The sequence below is a fragment of the Schistocerca serialis genome, chromosome 1, assembly GCF_023864345.2.
Source record: "Schistocerca serialis cubense isolate TAMUIC-IGC-003099 chromosome 1, iqSchSeri2.2, whole genome shotgun sequence".
Taxonomy (NCBI): domain Eukaryota; kingdom Metazoa; phylum Arthropoda; class Insecta; order Orthoptera; family Acrididae; genus Schistocerca; species Schistocerca serialis.
Genome location: NC_064638.1, coordinates 805,801,585 through 805,823,924, shown reverse-complemented (window position 1 = coordinate 805,823,924; position 22,340 = coordinate 805,801,585).

Genomic DNA, 22,340 nt, shown 5'->3' with positions numbered 1-22,340 from the left:
TACACCACGAAGGTGACGTGCTACAGACGCGAAATTTAACCGACAGGAAGAAGATGCTGTGATATGCAAATGATTAGCTTTTCACAGCGCTCACACGAGTTTGGCGCCGGTGGCGACACCTACAACGTGCTGACATGAGGAAATTTTCCAACCGATTTCTCATACACAAACAGCAGTTAACCGGCGTTGCCTGGTGAAACGTTGTTGTGATGCCTCGTGTAGGGAGGAGAAATGTTTACCATCACGTTTCCGACTTTGATAAAGGTCGGATTGTAGCCTATCGCGATTGCGGTTTATCGTATCGCGACATTGCTGCTCGCCTTGGTCGAGATCCAATGACTGTCAGCAGAATATGGAATCGGTGCGTTCAGGAGGCTAATACGGAACGCCGCGCTGGATCCCAACGGCCTCGTATCACTAGCAGTCGAGATGACAGGCATCTCATCCGCATGGCTGTAAAGGATCGTGCAGCCACGTCTCGATCCCTGAGTCAACAGATGGGGACGTTTGCAAGACAACAACCATCTGCACGAACAGTTCGTCGACGTTTGCAGCAGCGTGGACTATCGGCTCGGAGACCGTGGCTGCGGTTACCCTTGACGCTGCATCACAGACAGTAGCGCCTGCGATGGTGTACTCAACGACGAACCTGGGTGCACGAATGGCAAAACGTCATTTTTTCGGATGAATCCAGGTTCTGTTTACAGTATCACGATGGTCGCATTCGTGTTTGGCGACATAGTGGTGCGCGCACATTGGAATCGATTATTCGTCATCGCCAATAAGCCAGTCACTACTATTGATGAACTGTGGTATCGTGTTGAAGCTGCATGGGCAGCTGTACCTGTACACGCCATCAACGCTCTGTCTGACTCAATGCCCATGCGTATTAAGGCCGTTATTACGGCCAGAGGTGGTTGTTGTGGGTACTGATTTCTCAGGATCTATGCACCCAAATGGTGTGAAAATGTAATCACATGTCAGTTCTAGTATAATATATTCGTCCAATGAATAACCGTTTATCATCTGCATTTCTTCTTGGTGTAGCAATTTTAATGGCCACTAGTGTAGTTTTGACTTATGGAAAAGGTACATACAAAGACAAATTGTGGGAATTATTAAGTATCGGGAAGCATACTGGAATGGGAGCCGTAAGTTTATTCCAATGAAAATAAAAAAATACAGGTGGACGGAAGGCGTAGCACGGTGAATGGGTAGTAGTGGGACCAAGGAAATTTTATGCTGGATTCCAAGAGAAGGAATCCCAGTGCAGCGATATATGAAAGTGGCTGGATGACATCAGAAAACATGTAGGAGCAAGATGGAGAGTACAGATGAAGACCGTAATGCTGTGGATATAATTGACGTTGCAGTTCGATCTGATGGGATATCCAGCTGTATGTTGTTAGTCATGCATGTGATGTAGATGGTCAACCCTACGATTACTTTGCTCAGGCAGCCAGAGGGGCTATAGAGACCAGTGCAGAATTTTTAATAGCAGACATATTATTCACAAATGATATCCTTCGAGATTACGCTATTTTTGAAATCTGTGAATGCTATTTTGGTTTTGATGACGAATGCCTGTTCCGATTAATCAGAACACCTATATGGAAGATGGAAGCATACAATCCCAAAAATCTTTAATATGTGATACGAATACCTTAAAAGATAGCTGAGTGGAAGTGTGCCCAGCGTACGGTTAATATCCGAGCAGTGCATTGTGCCGGTAAGGCGTGACAGAGTTTGGCCGGCTGCAGCGCCCCTCGCCTCTTTCGATCTGCGCCAACTTCCGGCGGGGAGGCTGCCCTTCTGCTGCTGCACACAGCTGTTCGTACCGAGCCAGCCAGGCAGTGGTGCGTGAGGCGTGCCGCCCCGTGTAGACATTACTGCAGCAGGCACCTGTAAGCTCACGATCGCTCACTAAATCGTTACCTCTGATGGAGACAAGCAGTCTTCTTAGCTGCTGCATTTTAGAAACAGACATTTCTCTTTACTTCTTTATCAAAGTCTCCTCATTTGTAATAACATGTTTAGTCATTGTATCGCTCGATTCTATCTTTCTATACCAAGAGCTCTGTTTCGAACGTTACCTTCTCGCTCTGGGCGCACTGTACTTCAGTGCTACTCATGTTTCAGAAATATAACACGCCCTGCTATTTATTAAACGTACGTATGAATCTCACAAACTGGCAAGCATGATAGTTCGAACAACACTTAGAACGATATCATGCATAGTTTTTTCTGCGTAATTAAAAGAACTAAACTGTACCAGATGCTTCTGTCTTGAAAACAGTATTCCTAATCTACAAAACTGTTCACACCTAGCCTCTAATCTTTTAATAATTGATGGCTATTCACTTCTCAAATAACAAACGAAAAATTGTTTGAATTTTTACGTGTTTGATTGTTGGGAAACTCGGTTGAAACGAAACGAAACATTCAAGGAGACAATTGAAAGCAAATGAAATTCTGTTAAGTAGATGTCTATCACTCACCCCACCTATAGCTGAATAGGAACAGCAAAGTGGTTAACAGGTAGTTACACTACTGGCCATTAAAATTGCTACACCACGAAGATGACGTGCTACAGACGTGAAATTTAACAGACAGGGAGAAGATGCTGTGCTATGCAAATGATTAGCTTTTCAGAGCATTCACACAAGGTTGGCGCCGGTGGCGACACCTACAACGTGCTGACATGAGGAAGGTTTCCAACCGATTTCTCATACACAAACAACAGTTGACCGGCGTTGCCTGGTGAAACGTTGTTGTGGTGCCTCGTGTAAGGAGGAGAAATGCGTACCATCATGTTTCCGACTTTGATAAAGGTCGGATTGTAGCCTATCGCGATTGCGGTGTATCGTATCGCGACATTGCTGCTCGCCTTGGTCGAGATCCAATGACTGTTAGCAGAATATGGAATCGGTGGGTTCAGGAGGGTAATACGGAACGCCGTGCTGGATCCCAACGGCCTCGTATCACTAGCAGTCGAGATGACAGGCATCTTATCCGCATGGCTCTAACGGATCGTGCAGCCACGTCTCGATCCCTGCGTCAACAGATGGGGAAGTTTGCAAGACAACAACCATCTGCACGAACAGTTCGACGACGTTTGCAGCAGCATGGACTATCAGCTCGGAGACCATGGCTGCGGTTACCCTTGACGCTGCATCACAGACAGGAGCGAATACGATGGTGTACTCGACGACGAACCTGGGTGCACGAATGGCAAAAATGAATCCAGGTTCTGTTTACAGCGTCATGATGGTCGCACCCGTGTTTGGCGACATCGCGGTGAACGCATATTCGAAGCGTGTATTCGTCATCGCCATACTAGCGTATCACCCGGCGTGATGGTATGGGGTGCCATTGGTTACACGTCTCGGTCACCTCTTGTTCACATTGACGGCACTTTGAACAGTGGACGTTACATTTCAGATGTGTTACGACCCGTGGCTCTACCCTTCATTCGATCCCCGCGAAACATTACATTGCAGCAGGATAATGCTGGACCGCACGTTGCAGGTCCTGTACAGGCCTTTCTGGATACAGAAAATGTTCGACTGCTGCCCTGGCCAGCACATTCTCCAGATCTCTCACCAATTGAAAACGTCTGGTCAGTGGTGGCCGAGCAACTGGCTCGTCACAATACGCCAGTCACTACACATGATGAACTGTGATATCGCGTTGAAGCTGCATGGGCAGCTGTACCTGTACACGCCATCGAAGATCTGTTTGACTCAATGCCCATGCGTATTAAGGCCATTGTTACGGCCAGAGGTGGTTGTTCTGGGTACTGATTTCTCCGGATCTATGGACCCAAATTGCGTGAAAATGTAATCACATGTCAGTTCTAGTACAATATATTTGTTCAATGAATACTCGTTTATCATCTGCATTTCTTCTTGGTGTAGCAATTTTAATGGCCAGTAGTGTATTTACAAGATACCTACCATATCACAAGCACCCTGAGAATGCAATTGGTTGAGCCTTCCGGTTTGTTCACCGTTGTCATTTCTCTTTGTAGAAAACAATTAAGACTGCAAGCATCACTGTTGTGCCTGTGCACAGCTAAAGCACTTCCAGCCAATTACGGACTGCTGGTTTGTGGGCGAGCATCTGGCGCCCGATAGCGTTGTTTCCTCAGGTTCAAATCAGGCAAAATAGATGGCCAAGCCATCAACTTGACTTCACCGTTGTGCTCCTCAAACCACTGTAGCATGAATCTGTCTATGTGATACGGGGAGTTGTCTTTGCTAAAAGGGGCCGTCACAGTAAATCATTAAATATGAAAGGATACAGGTGGTTCGCAACAATTTTCGTGCAGTCTGCATCTGCCATAGTACCGTTGATTACCATTATAGGTCCCATGGAAGCTAGGGTGAATCTCCTCCATTCCACAATATTGTCCACATCGATCTGCGTCCGTGGAGCGGTGTAAGCAAACGTTTGCCTGGATTACGGCGTATCTGGAGTCGATCATCAGCCTGGTATAACAAAACCGTGGTTCACCTGACCAGGCGACGTGTTTCCATTGGCCCACGGTCCAGGCTCTGTGATAAAGCGTGGACGTCCAACATCTTGTAGCCTACTCGTGATTTCCCCGTTCAAGGCCGATAATTTTACGGGCGTGGCATTCTTTCCAACACTGAAGACAACATAATATTACCATTAAACCTCATTGCACAAATTCTCGGACAGCATGCAGCTGTGCGATTTTATGTTCGTTCTAACGAAAATGCCCACTCGCTTGCAGTGATCTTCTTGTCTTCTGCAGCTGGAACACATGCCGTCTCTGTTTGAAACGAATCAATGTTGCTCGACTGGACAAACTTTAGTAGAACCAGGTGCATTAATTGTATCCACAGGTTGCATTAAAGATTTTTGTTTTGGGTTAACTGAGCTTTTAAACAAAGGATATTTTGTGAATATATTTTCACTACACTGTCAAGTCCCTACTAGGCTTAAATTACAATATCCAAAAATTACACGCTATCACTCACTCGTAACAGCCAGCTTATGTTATTTAACTAACACTGTTACAGACAGACAGACAGAATGCTCTGTGACTGAATGCTCGCTCATATACGACGGTAAGTCAATTATTATCCGCAATTTAGTTATATATTTGTTTATATTGGTAGTACTGTTGTTTTACGTTGATGACGCATACTTTGTTCATTTGCTGTTATATCTTTACAATTTTCAAGCTGCTAGGTTGGTTTCGTTATCGCTGCCGTGCTGTTAATCATGGCTCCTCCGCTGTCTATTTGCACCAAAGAAGAGCAACGTTCCGTGATCCATGTTTTGTGCTCGGAGACATATCAGGGGCCGAAGTTCGTCAAACAGTTTCGGTACAGTACGGGAGCAGTGTTTTGCCACAACGGAGTGTCTACGAATGGATTGAAAAATTACGAAATGGTTGCACAAGTGTTACGCACGATAAAGGAGCCGGAAGACCGTTTCCCGCCACAAATGAAGAAACCATTGAGGTTCACGTGACATGATTCTCTTAGACAGACGATTAAGTGGCACATCGTCTGCAACTTAGTCACGGTTGTGCCTACAAAATCATCCACAACAGACTTGGGCTTCATAAAGTTTGTACAATATGGGTCCCAAAACAACTCACACAGTTGCATAAACAAACGAGTTTGGACATCTGAAAGAAGCATTTGGATCGCTACGGTAACGACTGCGTGAAGAGTTTGACAGAGCACTTAAAGACCTAAGACGAAACAAGGCCCCGGGAGTACGCAACGTTCCATTAGAACTACTGACAGCCTTGGGAGAGCCAGTCCTGACAAAACTCTACCATCTGGTGACCAAGATGTATGAGACAGGCGAAATTCCCTCAGACTTCAAGAAGAATATAATAATTCCAATCCCAAAGAAAGCAGGTGTTGACAGATGTGAAAACTACCGAACTATCAGTTTAATAAGTCACAGCTGCAAAATACTAACGCGAATTCCTTACAGACGAATGGAAAAACTGGTAGAAGCCGACCTCGGGGAAGATCAGTTTGGATTCCGTAGAAATATTGGAACACATGAGGCAATAGTGACCCTACGACTTATGTTAGAAGAAAGATTAAGGAAAGGCAAACCAACGTTTATAGCATTTGTAGACTTAGAAAAAGCTTTTGACAATGTTGACTGCAATACTCTCTTTCAAATTCTGAAGGTGGCAGGGGTAAAATACAGGGAGCGAAAGGCTATTTACAATTTGTACAGAAAGCAGATGGCGCTTATAAGATTCGAGGGGCATGAAACGGAAGCAGTGGTTGGGAAGGGAGTGAGACAGGGCTGTAGCCTCTCCCCGATGTTTTTCAATCTGTATAGTGAGCAAGCAGTAAAGGAAACAAAAGAAAAGTTCGGAGTAGGTATTAAAATCCATGGAGAAGAAATAAAAACTTTGAGGTTCGCCGATGACATCGTAATTCTGTCAAAGACAGCAAAGGACTTGGAATAGCAGTTGAACGGAATGGACAGTGTCTTGAAAGGAGGGTATAAGATGAACATCAACAAAAGCAAAACGAGGATAATGGAATATATTCGAATTAAGTCGGGTGATGCTGAGGGAATTAGATTAGGAAATGAGACACTTAAAGTAGTAAATGAGTTTTGCTATTTGGGGAGCAAAATAACTGATGATGGTCGAAGTAGAGAGGATATAAAATGTAGACTGGCAATGGAAAGGAAAACGTTTCTGAAGAAGAGAAATTTGTTAACATCGAGTATAGATTTAAGTGTCAGGAAGTTGTTTCTGAACGTATTTGTATGGAGTGTAGCCATGTATGGAAGTGAAACATGGACGATAAATAGTTTAGACAAGAAGAGAATAGAAGCTTTCGAAATGTGGTGCTACAGAAGAATGGTGAAGATTAGATGGGTAGATCACGTAACTAATGAGGAAGTATCGAACAGAACTGGGGAGGAGTTTGTGGCACAACTTGACTAGAAGGAGGGATCAGTTGGTAGGACATGTTCTGAGGCATCAACGGATCACCCATTTAGTACTGGAGGACAGCGTGGAGGGTAAAAATCGTAGAGGGGGACCAAGAGATGAATACACTAAGCAGATTCAGAAGGACGTAGGTTGCAGTAGGTACTGGGAGATGAAGAAGCTTGCACAGGATACAGTAGCATGGAGAGCTGCATCAAGCCAGTCGCAGGACTGAAGACAACAACAACATGGTAACGATGGGGACAACTTGTTAGACAGGATCATTACGGGTGATGAAACATTGATCCGTCAATACGAGCCGGAGGGTTAACGGCAATGTATGGAATGGAAACTTTCAAATTCGCCGTGCAAGTAAAAGTTCAAAACCCTTACGGATTTTTGGGACCCACAAGGTCCAGTACTGGAACATTATGGGGTAAGGGGCACAACAATAAACAGTGTACATTACAGATTCTTCCTGCCAGGGTAAAGCCTGCAATTCGAAGCAAGAGCCGAGGATTGCTGTCAAAAGGTTTTGTGTTGTTGGACGACAATGCTCGTCCGCATACTGTTGCCCACACAGCTGAAACGCTCCAGAAACTCAAATTTGAAGTACTGGATCATCCTCCATATAGTCCCGATCTTGCCCCTTCTGACAATCATTTGTTTGGTCCACTCAAACAGGTATTAAGGGACGAAGCAGTGAAAGAAGCGGTGCATTTATGGCTCGCAGCTCAACAGAGAACCTTCTTTTATGAGGGCATCAGGAAGCTTCTTCAACGATGGAGCAAGTGCGTTGAAACGCAAGGAGACTGTGTCGAAAAATGATGTTCTTGTAAGTTTCCTATTTGATTACAATAAAATTTTATAACTACGTTGCGGATAATAATTGACTTACCCTCGTATTATACAGATTGACCACTAGAGGTGTCCACTTGGCGGTCACAATATACATAACGTGCTACGCGGATTTTGGTTGATTCATAAGTCACAGTTTAAAGTTTTTCTCATTATACTGTAAAATTATCATATCTATTCAGTGCTCCTAATGTACGTGTCTCAACATGGTGATGGCTGAGCTGCGAACGGAACTTAAACATTAGAAAGCAATTCTCTTAAACCACAAAATACGCGCGAATGTACTGTCCTGTGATTGGCTGTTACACGTCATAACCCATCCGATATTAGTATTAAACAGTGCAATCCCATGTACTTTACATTTGACCCATCACAACCAAGTAGCTGTTATGAAAAATTTATTAAACGAACAAATTTATAAAACCCACTAACAACAAAATGAATCCCTCTTTAAATAACTGAATTGTCGTAAGATGTTTGTTATTTTTCCAGTACCATAAACTGGCTAGTTTCACTAACAAATTTTCTCTGAGAGTGTAATTGACTCTCTCCACACAGACACAGTTCTCACACTACACTATACTCAGTTAACAGACAAAACAATATTCATTTATTGTGTTACTTTCCATTCAGCCTATCATTCACACTAACAATAAAACTTATTAAATCAACACTAAGATGATAGAAGGTGTAATATTCACAAAAGATATGATTTCATCTCCAAAATATACTACGTATAGTTTAAGACCGTAAGATGTTGAAACCTTTCCGTGGCAGCCGAAACTACATAGAACTGGTGCTGGATCAGGACGCACGTCTGTCATGCTGTAACAGGCCCGGCCACGGCGTGCCGAACTCCACGCGGGCAGCGTGCCTGCCAAGGCCCGGCCTCTCACACGGCTTTGCTCGGTCCAACGGAGCGACGTTTCATTTAGTATTGCGGTGCAGCATTTTTATGTCGGTGCAACTCTGAGGATTCGTCATAATAATGCTGTGAGCCCTGTTTAGCCTTCGTTATTTGTTCCTTATATGAACGACGTTCACAGGTACAGTGGCTGTTTGCACAAAAAGAAGCAGTCTGGCGATCTGTTTTCGTAATTCATTAAAATGAATGAGAATGACAGAAGAGAGGGATGAGCATTCTCAACTCGCGTAAGCGACAGGTATTGCATGGTTCAACTGGCTCTAACCACTATGGGACTTAACATCTGAGGTTCAAATGGTTCAAATGGCTCTGAGCACTATGGGACTTAACATCTGAGGTCATCAGTCCCCTAGAACTTAGAACTACTTAAACCTAACTAACCTAAGGACATCACACACATCGCAGTCGCGCGGTTCCAGACTGAAGCGCCCAGAACCGCTCGGCCACAGCGGCCAGCGTGACAGGTACTACATATTTGCTACGAAACGACATTACAATACCAGGCAGGAGGAAGTTAAAGTTGAAGTCTACAATGAAACAGCAAAAGTTACAGCGATCGGTAGGCGGGATTCGTTGTTATGTACATCAAAAAGCACTTTATACTAAATTTGCAGGCCTGCAGCCCGTGAAGAAATTGGTGGCACGAATAGAAATCACATACCTTATTCCATTTTCAGTTGCAACAGTTTTCGATGAAACTGAACGAAGAGTATGAAGACTTCGTATATTACTGTAAAAATACGTTGGTGAAGTCAAGGTGCTTGCCTGGAACAATTTTTCGATTTAAAGCCGCGTGGGGTAGCCGCGCGGTCTCATGTGCCTTCTCACGGTTCGCGCGGCTCCCCCTCGTCGAAGGTTCGAGTCCTCCCTCTGGGCCGGCCCGAGTGGCCGTGCGGTTCTAGGCGCTACAGTCTGGAACCGAGCGACCGCTACGGTCGTAGATTCGAATCCTGCCTCGGGCATGGATGTGTGTGATGTCCATAGGTTGGTTAGGTTTAAGTAGTTCTAAGTTCTAGGGGACTGATGACCTCAGAAGTTAAGTCGCATAGTGCTCAGAGCCATTTGAACCTCCCTCTGGCGTGGGTGTGTGTGCTGTTCTTGGCGTAAGTTGAAGTTATATTAAGTTGTCTGTAAGCGTAGAGACCGATTACCTTAGCAGTTTGGTCCCATACGAACTTAGCAGTTCGATTTACAGCTCGCTGTTGAATTTCTGAAGGAAAAAGGAGTGCAGAAACGAAACTTAGAACATCTGAAGTGGACTTGACTGCACACTGCCCACAGTAAGGCACTGAAAGGTAACTTCTTTCTGATTTGATGGGAATGCATTTAAAAAGAAAATCGCGTTGTAGAATGGACACATTCTGACATAGACAAAGCAGTTCGCTAAACTCACTGGCGTTAAAAGAAAACGCGGGGTTTTAAGAATTCATTGTGGCCTCGAAAGAATTACAATGATGGTTTTATGAAGATTTTGAGAACATTGTCATTCTTACATCTGCTTCCAAGCTGTTTTCGAGATCGCTTGCTGTTTCAGTTGAAACTGCCTCTGTGCATGTGCAGATATAGCTGATTGACCTACAGGGTAGTTCCTGTTTTAATGACAAAACTTTTTACGTTAAAACTGTCTATGACATCTCCACTGCTTTCCTGAGTTATAGTTTCCAAGGCTTCATAATTACGTTGCAAAAGTGCACGATATTTCAATTGAAATATTTATGTGGAAGATCTTTTTTCGATTATGAAACTAAGTAAGTCACAGAAGCGTGGCGACATGAGTGGGAAACTGTCTGCATCTATCCGTATGTCGACAGTTTCTACCAGATAAAAATTATATGACGTTTTCAGAACGCCAAAAATAAATAAATAACACTCAATGTTTGTTTTGTTTGTGATCTACATTGTCGAGAAATCTGAAGTATAAAACCAAGTACTATTTAAACGCAGCGCGTTCGCAGCTTTCTTTCTCCCTCCTCGTGGTCAGGTGGCTGGCGAGGCGGTGGGGGACCTGTAAACCGAGGCCAGCGCTTTGGCACTCGTGCCCGTGCACGGCCCGTGACCCGAAATCTTGGCCGTCCTGTACTAGAAAAATGACTCTTATATGAAGCTCTCTGCTTCCTACTGTCCGGCTTACATAGGCCGATACAAGGCGCTATGCCTCAAGTAGCCCACAAACATTTGATCAGCATCGCCGTATAGGAGATGCCCTTTCTGCAGGTGACAAGTCATAACAATCTACCAATTTTAAAAGCCATTTATGTCAGTGGATTTAGCCGTTTACATGATGAAGAACCAACTGCATTCTTTCCTTTCTTCAGTGCTATGTCCAGCAAAATATCCTAGGTAGGCGAGGTATAAGATCTATTCTCTGTCCTCCCAAGAAGAAAAAGGAGATGGTACGCCCTATTCTCTTCCACACTGCTTATACAGGGGGATCCATTGATAGTGACCGGGCCAAATATCTCACGAAATAAGCGTCAAACGAAAAAACTACAAAGAAACAAACTTGCCTAGCTTGAAGGGGGAAACCAGATGGCGCTATGGTTGGCCCGCTAGATGGCGCTGCCATAGGTCAAATTTATATCAACTGCGTTTTTTTAAAATAGGAACCCCCATTTTTATTACATTGTTGTGTAGTACGTAAAGAAATATGAACGTTTTAGTTGGACCACTTTTTTTGCTTTGTGATAGATGGCGCTGTAATAGTCGCAAACGTATAAGTTCGTGATATAACGTAACATTCCGCCAGTGCGGACGGTATTTGCTTCGTGATACATTACCCGTGTTAAAATGGACCGTTTACCAATTGCGGAAAAGGTCGATATCGTGTTGATGTATGGCTATTGTGATCAAAATGACCAACGGGCGTGTGCTATGTATGCTGCTCGGTGTCCTGGACGACATCATCCAAGTTTCCGGACCTTTCGCTGGATAGTTCCGTTATTTAAGGAAACAGGAAGTGTTCAGCCACATGCGAAACGTCAACCACGACCTGCAACAACTGATGATGCATAATATGCACTATTGGGCAACGGAAAATCCACAGTGGCTGTGACAAGTGGAACATCAGCGACCTTGGCGGTTTAATGCACGATGCGGCATTACGGGCGGAAGATAATTGGCTCCCATTTTATCGATGGCAATCTAAATGGTGCAATGTATGTTGATTTCCTACGTAATGTTTTACCGATGTTTCACTGCATGACAGAATGGCGATGTACTTCCAACATGATGGATGTCCGGCACATAGCTCACGTGCGGTTGAACCGGTATTGAATAGTGTATTTCATGACAGGTGGATTGGTCGTCGAAGCAACATACCATGGCCTGCACGTTCACCGGATCTGACGTCCCCAGATTTCTTTTTGTGGGGAAAGTTGAAGGATATTTGCTTTCGTGATCCACCGACAACGCCTGACAACATGCGTCAGCGAATTGTCAGTGCATGTGTGAACATTACGAAAGCGAACTATTGGCTGTTGAGAGGAATGTCGTTACACGTATTGCCAAATGGATTGAGGTTGAGGATATCATTTTGAGCATTTATTGCATTAATGTGGTATTAACAGGTAATCACGGTTCAAATGGCTCTGAGCACTATGCGACTTAACTTCTGAGGTCATCAGTCGCCTAGAATTTAGAAATAATTAAACCTAACTAACCTAAGGACATCACACACATCCATGCCCGAGGCAGGATTCGAACCTGCGACCGTAGTTGTCGCGCGGCTCCAGACTGTAGCGCCTAGAACCACACGGCCACTTAGGCCGGCCAGGTAATCACGCTCTAAGAGCATGCGTTCTCAGAAATGATAAGTTCACAGAGGTACATGTATCACATTGGAATAACCGAAATAAAATATTCAAACATAACTACGTTCTGTATTTTAATTTAAAAAACCTACCTGTTACCACCTGTTCGTCTAAAATTGTGAGCCACATGTTTATGACTATTACAGCGCCATCTATCACAAAGCGAAAAAAGTGGTCCAACCAAAACATTCATATTTCTTTACGTACTACACGAATATGTAGGGTTCCTATTTTAAAAAACGCAGTTGATATCCGTTTGACCTATGGCAGTGCCATCTAGCGGGCCAACGATAGCGCCATCTGGTTTCCCCCTTCAAGCCAGACAAGTTTAGTTCTTTGTACTTTTTTCGTATGACGCTTATTTCGTGAGAATTTTGGCTCGGTCACGATCAATGGACCACCCTGTATACATCCCTTAGTATATCGCGCATTCACATCGCCACCAGCTGATTTTCAGTCTCACGTTGGGCATCGGTCAAAATATTTCGACTCGTCATAGCACAGTCAGGCAGGCGATTCCTACATATTCCCCTGCGTTAAAATATCCGTGCCATTTCCTTTTCTGCCAGTGATGTATTAATCAAGCGCAGCTTGACTGTTCAGTCTCCAGACAACCTTTTTTGCACTGCGTGAATGTACATCGTCAGTCAAAAAACTATCGAGACTGAATTAATAAAAAATAGAGAAAAGTTAAGACATTGGTTTTAATGGTTCGGGTGTTCTACCTAGTCTCCCCCTACTTGAATACAACCCACAGAACCTGCATACAACCCTTCGAAACAGTAAGAAAAGTCCTTCTTTGGGATGTTATTCAACTTTCCGTCACTTTGGCTTGAATGTCGGCTGTGTCGTCAAAGCATTGAACTTTCTTCTGAATTTCTGCACTTCGTTTTGTGGTACGTTAGTATTCATAACACCAAGTCTCGTCAGACATGTTGATTTTCCCCAGAAAAGAGCTTTCCGCATTTTCGGCTTCAACCAAGCCGTGGCGGGCGGCCACGCGTCGTTATTTTTATTTGGCAGTCAAGGTGGGCAGGACAATCTTTGCACTCATTTTTCTCTTCTTTGGAACATTCTGAATAATGTCTTCAACACTTTATTTAGAGATATTGCTCCTTTGCCGTTTCTAACACAACGTGCCTACATGTTGACTAATTAACACTGTCTGCTCACAACTGACTGGTCGAATGCATGCTGTTGTTCATAGTTGTAATTTCAAGCTGCTGCCGTAGCTACTGCACTGACATCGCTTATACGCCAGGAATAAAATCAATCTCGGAACATTCGGAACGGACGATATTACACTGTCGTTTCAACCTTCACTTCGACATCATAGTAAACGATAAGCCTTAACCACACTTGAAAACTTTTCCTTTTGCTTATTTTCTTGTTGTCTGGATTCGGGGGCACGATGGCGCAGTCGTTAATACCACCGTTAAATGAATAGTGTGTCAGCTAAAGAACGGAGACACTATACCTGAGACCAGCTCATTCAGAGCTCTTGAACTTTAAGTTAGTAAAGAGTGGCTCGAGTAAATTTGTGTGTAGGCCGACGTTCGGCTGCTCTGGTTGTGACCGGAGAATGTTGGAATCCACCTGGAGTCTCTGCACTGACGTCACAAATTGTGACGCGTCACATATAATATTACCCATGCTCAGACCTCACTACACATAAAGCTAGTAGAAACAGGCAGTATTGTGAAGTGGAGAAGGCACTGACCCGCAGCCGGCTGTCTCTTCCGGCCAATCTCACGCTCTGACGCAACTTTGGAAGTTGACATTAGGACTGCAACGCCCGACGCGCTATCTTAAGAGACAGTTCGGTGAGCCAGACCCAGATCGAATTCGAGCTGCCGATCAACAACAGTTGATAGGGTACACCGGCAAGACAGTGTGACTTGTGGACGGTTTTCCATTCTCATTTAAGCAAATGCTCGGCTGCTCCCCGATCTCCACCGCAAAAAATGCGATAGATAGATAATACATATAAGTTAACGTAAATGTTTGCTGGGTATTGTGCTCCATCATAACCTAATATAACTGTCACTGAATGCTCGCAAAATTAACTTTACGGCCACGGTTAAATGGCTCTGGCCGCGGAAACCTACACATTTACATCAATTAAATAAGATAACACGCAGAACAAAGGTTGCCCGATTCATATACAGATGGTACACGTGGCTTCCTTCTCTTTGATTAACTGACAAATGAGGTGACGAGATGGGTATATTGCCACAAAGTTAATACGAAATAAACACATCGCATCATGAAAGCAGCGGATAAGGGCAAAGTGAAGAGTGTCAGTTGCGGTTTGAAATAATTGTTTTTGGATCTCTATTTCTGCTTGAATTATAAAATTTTGAATGTGAGGAAAGAATTATCTCTCTCGCGACATTGATGCTAATAGTACGGTGAGATCGGAAAAAGGTATATAGGAACCAGTAGCATCTCACCAAAAATCCAAATGGTCCTTTGTTTTCATCCATGTGAAGGTCCTTGCAATAATACACTCGTATTCCAGATAAAATGAAATATTATGTACTGTACAACTTCTGCAGGATTGCTGACGATGGGCATGTACCAGTCCAGTATATACAAATAAACAGTAACACAAGCAGTCTTGTCTGTGTGTACAGAATGATTTAGTTACCCCTACCTATGTGTTTAATGCAACACGCAATGTCTACTACGCAGAAGGTTTTCAAACTCTTCAAATGGTTCAAATGGCTTGAGCACTATGGCACTTAACATCTCAGGTCATCAGTCCCCTAGAACTTAGAACTACTGAAACCTAACTAACCTAAGGACATCACACACATCCATGCCCGAGACAGGATGCGAACCTGCGACCGCAACGGTAGCGCGGCTCCAGACTGAAGCGCCGAGAAGCGCTCGACCACTTCGGCCGGCTTTTCAAACTCTCTCGCTTGCTATGCGCAAAAATTATTACTCTCATAGAAAAAATGAACAGGACCTTTTTGTAGGAAATTTAACGTAGGTAAAATTTGTATTGGGATGCGTTTTCGCTAGAGGCCATAGCTTTCGAATTATTCGAGAAAACGTTCGAAAGTGATCTTCAAACGCATTTCTCTTGAATAACTCGAAAACGGTGGCCTCCAGCGAAAACGTATCCCAGTACATTAAATTTTGTATAAAAAGGTCTTGTTCGTTTTTTTCTGTAGAGCTAATAGTCTGTGAGTAGCGAGCGACAGAATATGAAAATCTCGCTAGTGGTTTTTGAAGGCGTTGCAGGTCGCATAAAACTGAAAGGTACCAGCAGCTGAATCACCGTATGTATGCGATGTCATTCATCAAAATAAAATCGTGCCTGGAGCAGCTGGTCTACGATGAAATATCAGTCGTACCGCTGCTACTGGAGACGAATCGAGGCAGCTTGGAAGACGCCGCAGGCAGGGCCGGAGGTTGCAGGGGTGTCCAGGCGTCGGGCGTGGCGACTGTTTGCAGGGAGGCGTGTTGACTGAGGAGAGCACACAGCACACAGGCAGCCACGGCCATTTCATTAGCAGCTGATGACTCAGCGCGGACACCTGACGTGCCGCGAATCGGCCCGGGCCTTCCTTCTGCAAGGAGCTACCCTACAGTCGTTGCTCCCATGCGGATACTCTACTCGGTTGTCTGACAACTCGCAAATACTCCGAGTCTCAGTCCGCTATTCTGGTTTCGCAACAACTGCTGCGATATACGGCGGTGATTCAAAAAGTAATGAAATAGCCGTCTTGGTCAAAATCCACTCAACTTGGAGCTATGCTGGTGTACTGGTAGTACGACACTGGCGCCATTACTTTTCAACATAAGCGCTGATGTTGTCTAAACTTGCTCCATCGCTGCAGGAAGACAACGACGCATGTACGGAGGGAAGGAGGGAAGATGGAGTTTCTACGGCATCGATGCCACTGTCATTAGAGAAGGAGCACAAGCTCGAACACAACGAGGATACGAAAGGAAAATAGACTTGTCCTTTTTCAAGGAAACCCCACGACATTCACCTTAATCGATCAGTGAAGACACTTAAATATTAACGAAGTGATTTAGAACCCAGCTCTTCACTTCGTGCTTACGGACAGGAGAAACGTACTAAGTCTATTCTTAGATAATGTTGGAGGTACTAAACCATGTCCCCTGCTGCCTTGCCTTGGTGATCTTTACCATTTTAAACCCATTAAGAGCTTTTGAGCAGAAAATGAGAAAAACGCAGCGAAAATATTTCAGTTATAAGTTCGATCACCTGTTCAGAGTGGCACTGTAAGATATGGAGCTATGAGGTGTGTGTGGTGTCACCGCCAGACACCACACTTGCTAGATGGTAGCTTTAAATCGGCCGCGGTCCATTAGTACATGTCGGACCCACGTGTCGCCACTGTGTGATCGCAGACCGAGCGCCACCACAAGGCAGGTCTCGAGATAAGGACTAGCACTCGCCCCAGTTGTACGGACGACGTAGCTAGCGACTACACTGACGAAGCCTCGCTCCTTTGCCGAGCAGATAGTTAGAATAGCCTTCAGCTAAGTCAATGGCTACGACCTAGCAAGGCGCCATTAGTCACATTGCATGTATCTAAAGAGTCTCACTTGTATCGCCACAATCTCCAGATGTACCAAAAAGGATGGATTAAAGTTAAGTATTCCAGAAGCTACGTACTTTTCTTTATAGCATTCATTACGTATCCTGTTTCAGACCTCACGCCCATTTGCGTGAGCGTAGCGCGTGCCTTTCGGCTTCCTCTCATTGTGTCTAGGCTGTCTTGTCTAGACACAACAGTGTGCATGTGTGTAGGGGAGGTAGGGGGAGTGAGGCACAGGTTAGCATCCTGAAGAACTCGTTACCGAAAACGCCCGAAGTGACTTGTGGAAACTGTGGAAAATAAATCTGTAGTCCCTAAAGTGGAATGTAACTTTAAGCTACGGTATTTCCGTCGAGAATGCTTGTTACGTGATGTGCATGTTCGTGTTCTGACTGAAATGAAATGATCGTATGGCATTGTTGCCCGGGAGGCCCTATTCGGGGGAGTTCGGCCGCTGTATTGCAAGTCCTTTTAAAGTGACGCCACATCGGCCACTTGCGAGTCAATGATGATGAAAGAAGCACAACACCCAGTCCCCTGCCGGGAATCGAACCCGGGCCCCTTGCGAGGTAGGCGGTAACGCTACCGCTACGCTACGGAGGCGGACCGTGTTCTGACTAAACCAGTGACAACCAAAAATTTACCCTTGAATCAAAATTCGCCAACCATTATAGGTCCGATTAGCAAATCTATTACGGTCTTCTGCACAAATACTGTGCACATATGACGCCCTCGTGAGAAGAATACCAAATACGTACACAGAGCGGCCGTAAGCCATCTGTAAAATTTGTAAAGGTGTTGCAGGGAGGTTGTGCTGCAAAACAATTATTAAGAAAAAATTCGATACGTACCGTCGTTTCCGAGTAATTGGCATCGAAGTTAGCAAGTCAGGCCGTAGCGCCCGCCAGAAACAATTAGTGTCAGTTGTTGGCATAGCGTTGATGATAGCACATAAGACTGATCAGCATTTGCCTCGGGTTCGATCCTTGCTACCGTCCGTCCCCTATCCAAACGAAGAAAACGTCTGGCGAGACCGTCTCTGGCGGGTAGCCTGAATTTGACAGCGCAGCGGCATGATTGTTTAAGTACAACGCTAATTACACGGAAACGACGCAAAGTATCGAATTATTTCTTAAAAATTATTTCTCTGTATAACCTACCGTGCAACACGCTTACAAGCTTTTGAGACTATTTTTGACCATCGTGTATTTTTATGTTCTAATGCACGAGCCATACTGGAACTTCTCGCCAGGCATCTAACGATGTTAAAGCAGAAGTCTCAAATGAAGATACAATCACAGTTCACAACCCAGCTGTACTTGCGGCAAATCAGCAACAATCCAAAAGTTGTAGGAAGTGCTGATGTGTCGTACTAGGATATGATCAAACGATACTGATGTAATCAAAAAACTATCTCACACGGTTGATATCTGTCATTAAGAAATAGAGTTAAAGCAAACAGAAAGGCCAGTCTCAATAAACATGAAGAAATAAGTCGAATCACGTATGTCAGTTTTTCATACTGCAGAAAATTGCTGCATCTTGCCCAGTTGCTAACCAACACTGTCGTACCTATTCATTCGACAATAATGAGATCAGTTTCGTGGGATGTGTTTGAAGAATTACTCAGATTATGGCACCACTGCTGTCAGAAACAGAAACAGAGTACGTGTCCGATTAGAAGTCGTCACTGACGTGTTCTCGTGGCGTTGCGCCTTATCGTCTTTAGCGACGCAGATTGTATACCTTACTTAACCTCGCCAACAACGCAGACAGCGCTGCGAACGGGAACGAACGCTGCAGTCGGTTGGCCTTACTTTATTTGCCCGTCTTCAATATTTGTTTCCTATGGGACTGTGTTACAGCAAAATGAAGAGGCTTAAATAGAATGAATGTTGTATGGAGACTTACCTACGTAGTGTTGCAAATTATTAAACGAACCGAAGTAAGTGATGGTGTAAACCAAATACTGATGCATAATCAGCTGCTCTCATGATAATAAAGGAAGCAACTTTGCATGTCGATCCACATCTACATCAATACATTGCCCTGAAAAACTTGCTGACGAGATAGATAAAATAACATATTTACAACTCGGTAGAAACAAATGAAAGTGCAGGAGCGCGCTGCCAGAGGTCTCCGAGTCTTGCAGAGAAGCTGGACGTCCATGGCGTGAGGTGAGTGTGAAAATAGCGCCAAATGAGGCTGGCCCCACAACAAAAGGCAATTGAAGGAACGGGAAAAGACAGTGTGCGTCAATCAGCGAGCATTGTGGTGATGTTCTTCATCACATCATGGCCTGGAGACAACGTCTGGATAACTTCACACGGGGAAGAATCATCGGAATACCGGAAGACGGACTAAGTGTGACGATTGTAGACCAGGAGTTTCGTATTGCTTGCAGCTCTCTTTCACGTGCATTGGGAGCGTTCCGAACCACAGGCCCACACCAGACAGCGGGTGCACTTGCAGACACAACGTTGTGTTCCGTTGATACTCGTACTTCGGCGACACCGCCTACTATTATGTAGGCCAAGAGAGAGAAAATCACTAAGTCGATTTTCCTTACGACTTTGAAAAATAAACAGCGTTGGAACATTATAAATAATCTAGAAGTAAACGAGTTACTGATAGATAGCACGGATTCAGAAGATATCGCTCCTGTGGAACACACACAAGTAGTTCTTTATTCACACAAGATAATAAGTACTATCGATAGAGAATCTGAAATTAATTCCATATTTCCAGAAGCCACTTGGCACCGTTTTTCACAAGCGACTTCTAAACAGATTGTGTGCCTACGGAGTATCGTCTCAATTGTGCAACTGGATTCGCGATTTTCTGTCAGCAAGGTCAAGGTTCGTAGTAACTGACAGAAAGTCATCAAGTAAAATAGAAGTGGTTTCAGGTGCTCCCCAAGGAAGTGTTATAGGTCCTCTGCTGTTCCTAATCTATTTAAATGATTTAGGAGACAATATGAGCAGCCCTCTTCGAGTGTTTATAGATGATGCTGTCATTTACCGCCTAGTAAAGTCATCACAAGATCGAAACGAATTGCGGACGATTTAGACAAGTGGTGTACAGTGCGAAAAGTGACAATGACTATAAGTAATGAAAAGTGTGAAGTCATCCACACGAGTAATAAAGGAATCCTCTAAATTTTGATTACGCGATAAATCACATAAATCTAAAGGTTGTAAATTCAACTAAATACTTTGGAATTACAGTTACGAATAACTTAAACTGGAACGATCACATAGATAATGTCGTGTGAAAAGCTAATCAAAGACTACGATTTATTAGCAGAACACTTAGAAGATACAACAAGTCTATTAAAGAGGCTGCCTACACTACGCTTGTCCGTCCTCTTCCGGAGTACTGCCGCGAGATGTGGAATCCTCATTAAACAGGACTGATTTCGGGGGGGGGGGGGGGGGGGGGGCAACTAAAAAGTTCGAAGAAGGGCAGCACGTTTTGTATTACGGCGAAATAGGGGCGAATGTATCACCGATATGATGTGCGAATTGGGGTGGCAATCATTAAAACAAAGGCGTTTTTCGTTGCGGCAGGGTCTTTTCATGAAACTTCAAGTATCAACATTCTCCTCCGAATGCGAAAATATTTTGTTGGTGCTCACGTACACAGGGAGAAATGATCATTGTAACAAAATAGGAGAAATCAGAGATCGCACGGAAAGATTTAGGTGTTGGTTTTTCCCGAGCGCTGTTCGAGAGTGAAAGAGGAGAGAAATAGCTTGAATGTGGTTCGATGAACCCTCTGCCAGGCACTTAATTGTGAACTGCATAGGAGTCATGTAGATGTAGGCGCAGCTAGGGACTGCACCGACTAGTAATGCCGTCGCGTGGTCTTCTCGGATGAGAGGAGATCCAGTTTGAGCAGTGATTCCGGACGTACCCCTATATGTCGAGAGGTAGGAATATTTAATGCATCCATAAACATTGCCGAACGCGATCGTTTTACTGGTCCAGGTGTTATGGTGTGTGGTGGGATAATGTTACATGGGCGTGCTGATCTCAAATCCGTGAACTCGGTACGCTCTCCAGTCAACGCTATTATGGCACTGTACTCCTTCCTCACGTGCATCTTTTCAGAGGTGCGTTCGGCCCTGGCTTCAGTTTGATGGATGACAACGCGCGACCGCGTCGAAATGCGCGTTTGGAGAAGCTCTTGGAACGAGAGGTTACTCGGCGAATGGATTGGACTGCCCCCCCCCCCCCCCCCCCCCCCCTCCCCACCGACTTAAATCCCATCGAGCACAAGTTTGGAATGCGTTCTGGAGGCGTATTTCAGCACGTCCACATCCGCTAACGACTATGCAGCAGGTGTTAATAGCGCTTGTGGAGGAATAGAAAGCACTACAGCAACAACTCTACATCAGCATAGGAGAACGTTGTAGAGCAAGCACTGCCGTCCGTGATCATCATACACCCTAGTAGGAATTGTGTCCTATCTTTTTTAATGCCCTAGGGACCAACATAAATCGTGGTGACTTAAGTGTAATTAACGTCTTTGAACAAAATTGTCATTTCTGTTTGTCTCATAGGGTATTTATTTCAGCTACCTTCTGTATTATACTGTAGCAGTTCTTTCTACGGACGGTCCAAGTTTAATCAGGCTATGTTACTTAGAAGTGGCACATCAGGCGAAACTTACTTTTACCCTTAAGTTTTGCACACTTATTGTAATCCGCAGATTACTGTACAGCGCATGGCGGCGGATACATCGTACCAGTATTATCAGTATTCTTTCCTACGTCATCCGCTGCTGACCGAGGTGAAAATGATTGTCCAAATTCCTCTTGACACACCCTAATCTGTCTTACCTTTTCCCATGTTCCCAACACGAGATACACGTTAGTGGCAGTGTAATGATAGCCCAGTCGTCTTCGAATTCAGATTCGTGAGAACTACATCGTCTTTGTTTTGAACATTCCCCTTTAAGCTCGCCGAACATGTCTGCCATAACTACATATGGGCTATATCGACCTGTTGCGATCTAACAGCGCGACTCTGAATTCGTTCGATGTATGTGTCATGCGTACTTGACGTTGACTCCAAACACTATAACAATAATATAAATCTTCGCACTACCGTTTTGTACGTGATTTCCTTCAAAGATGCATTGCATTTTCCAAGAACCGTTCCAAAAAACCTAAATCTTCTAGTCACCTTCCCTAATACTGATTTCATGTGATC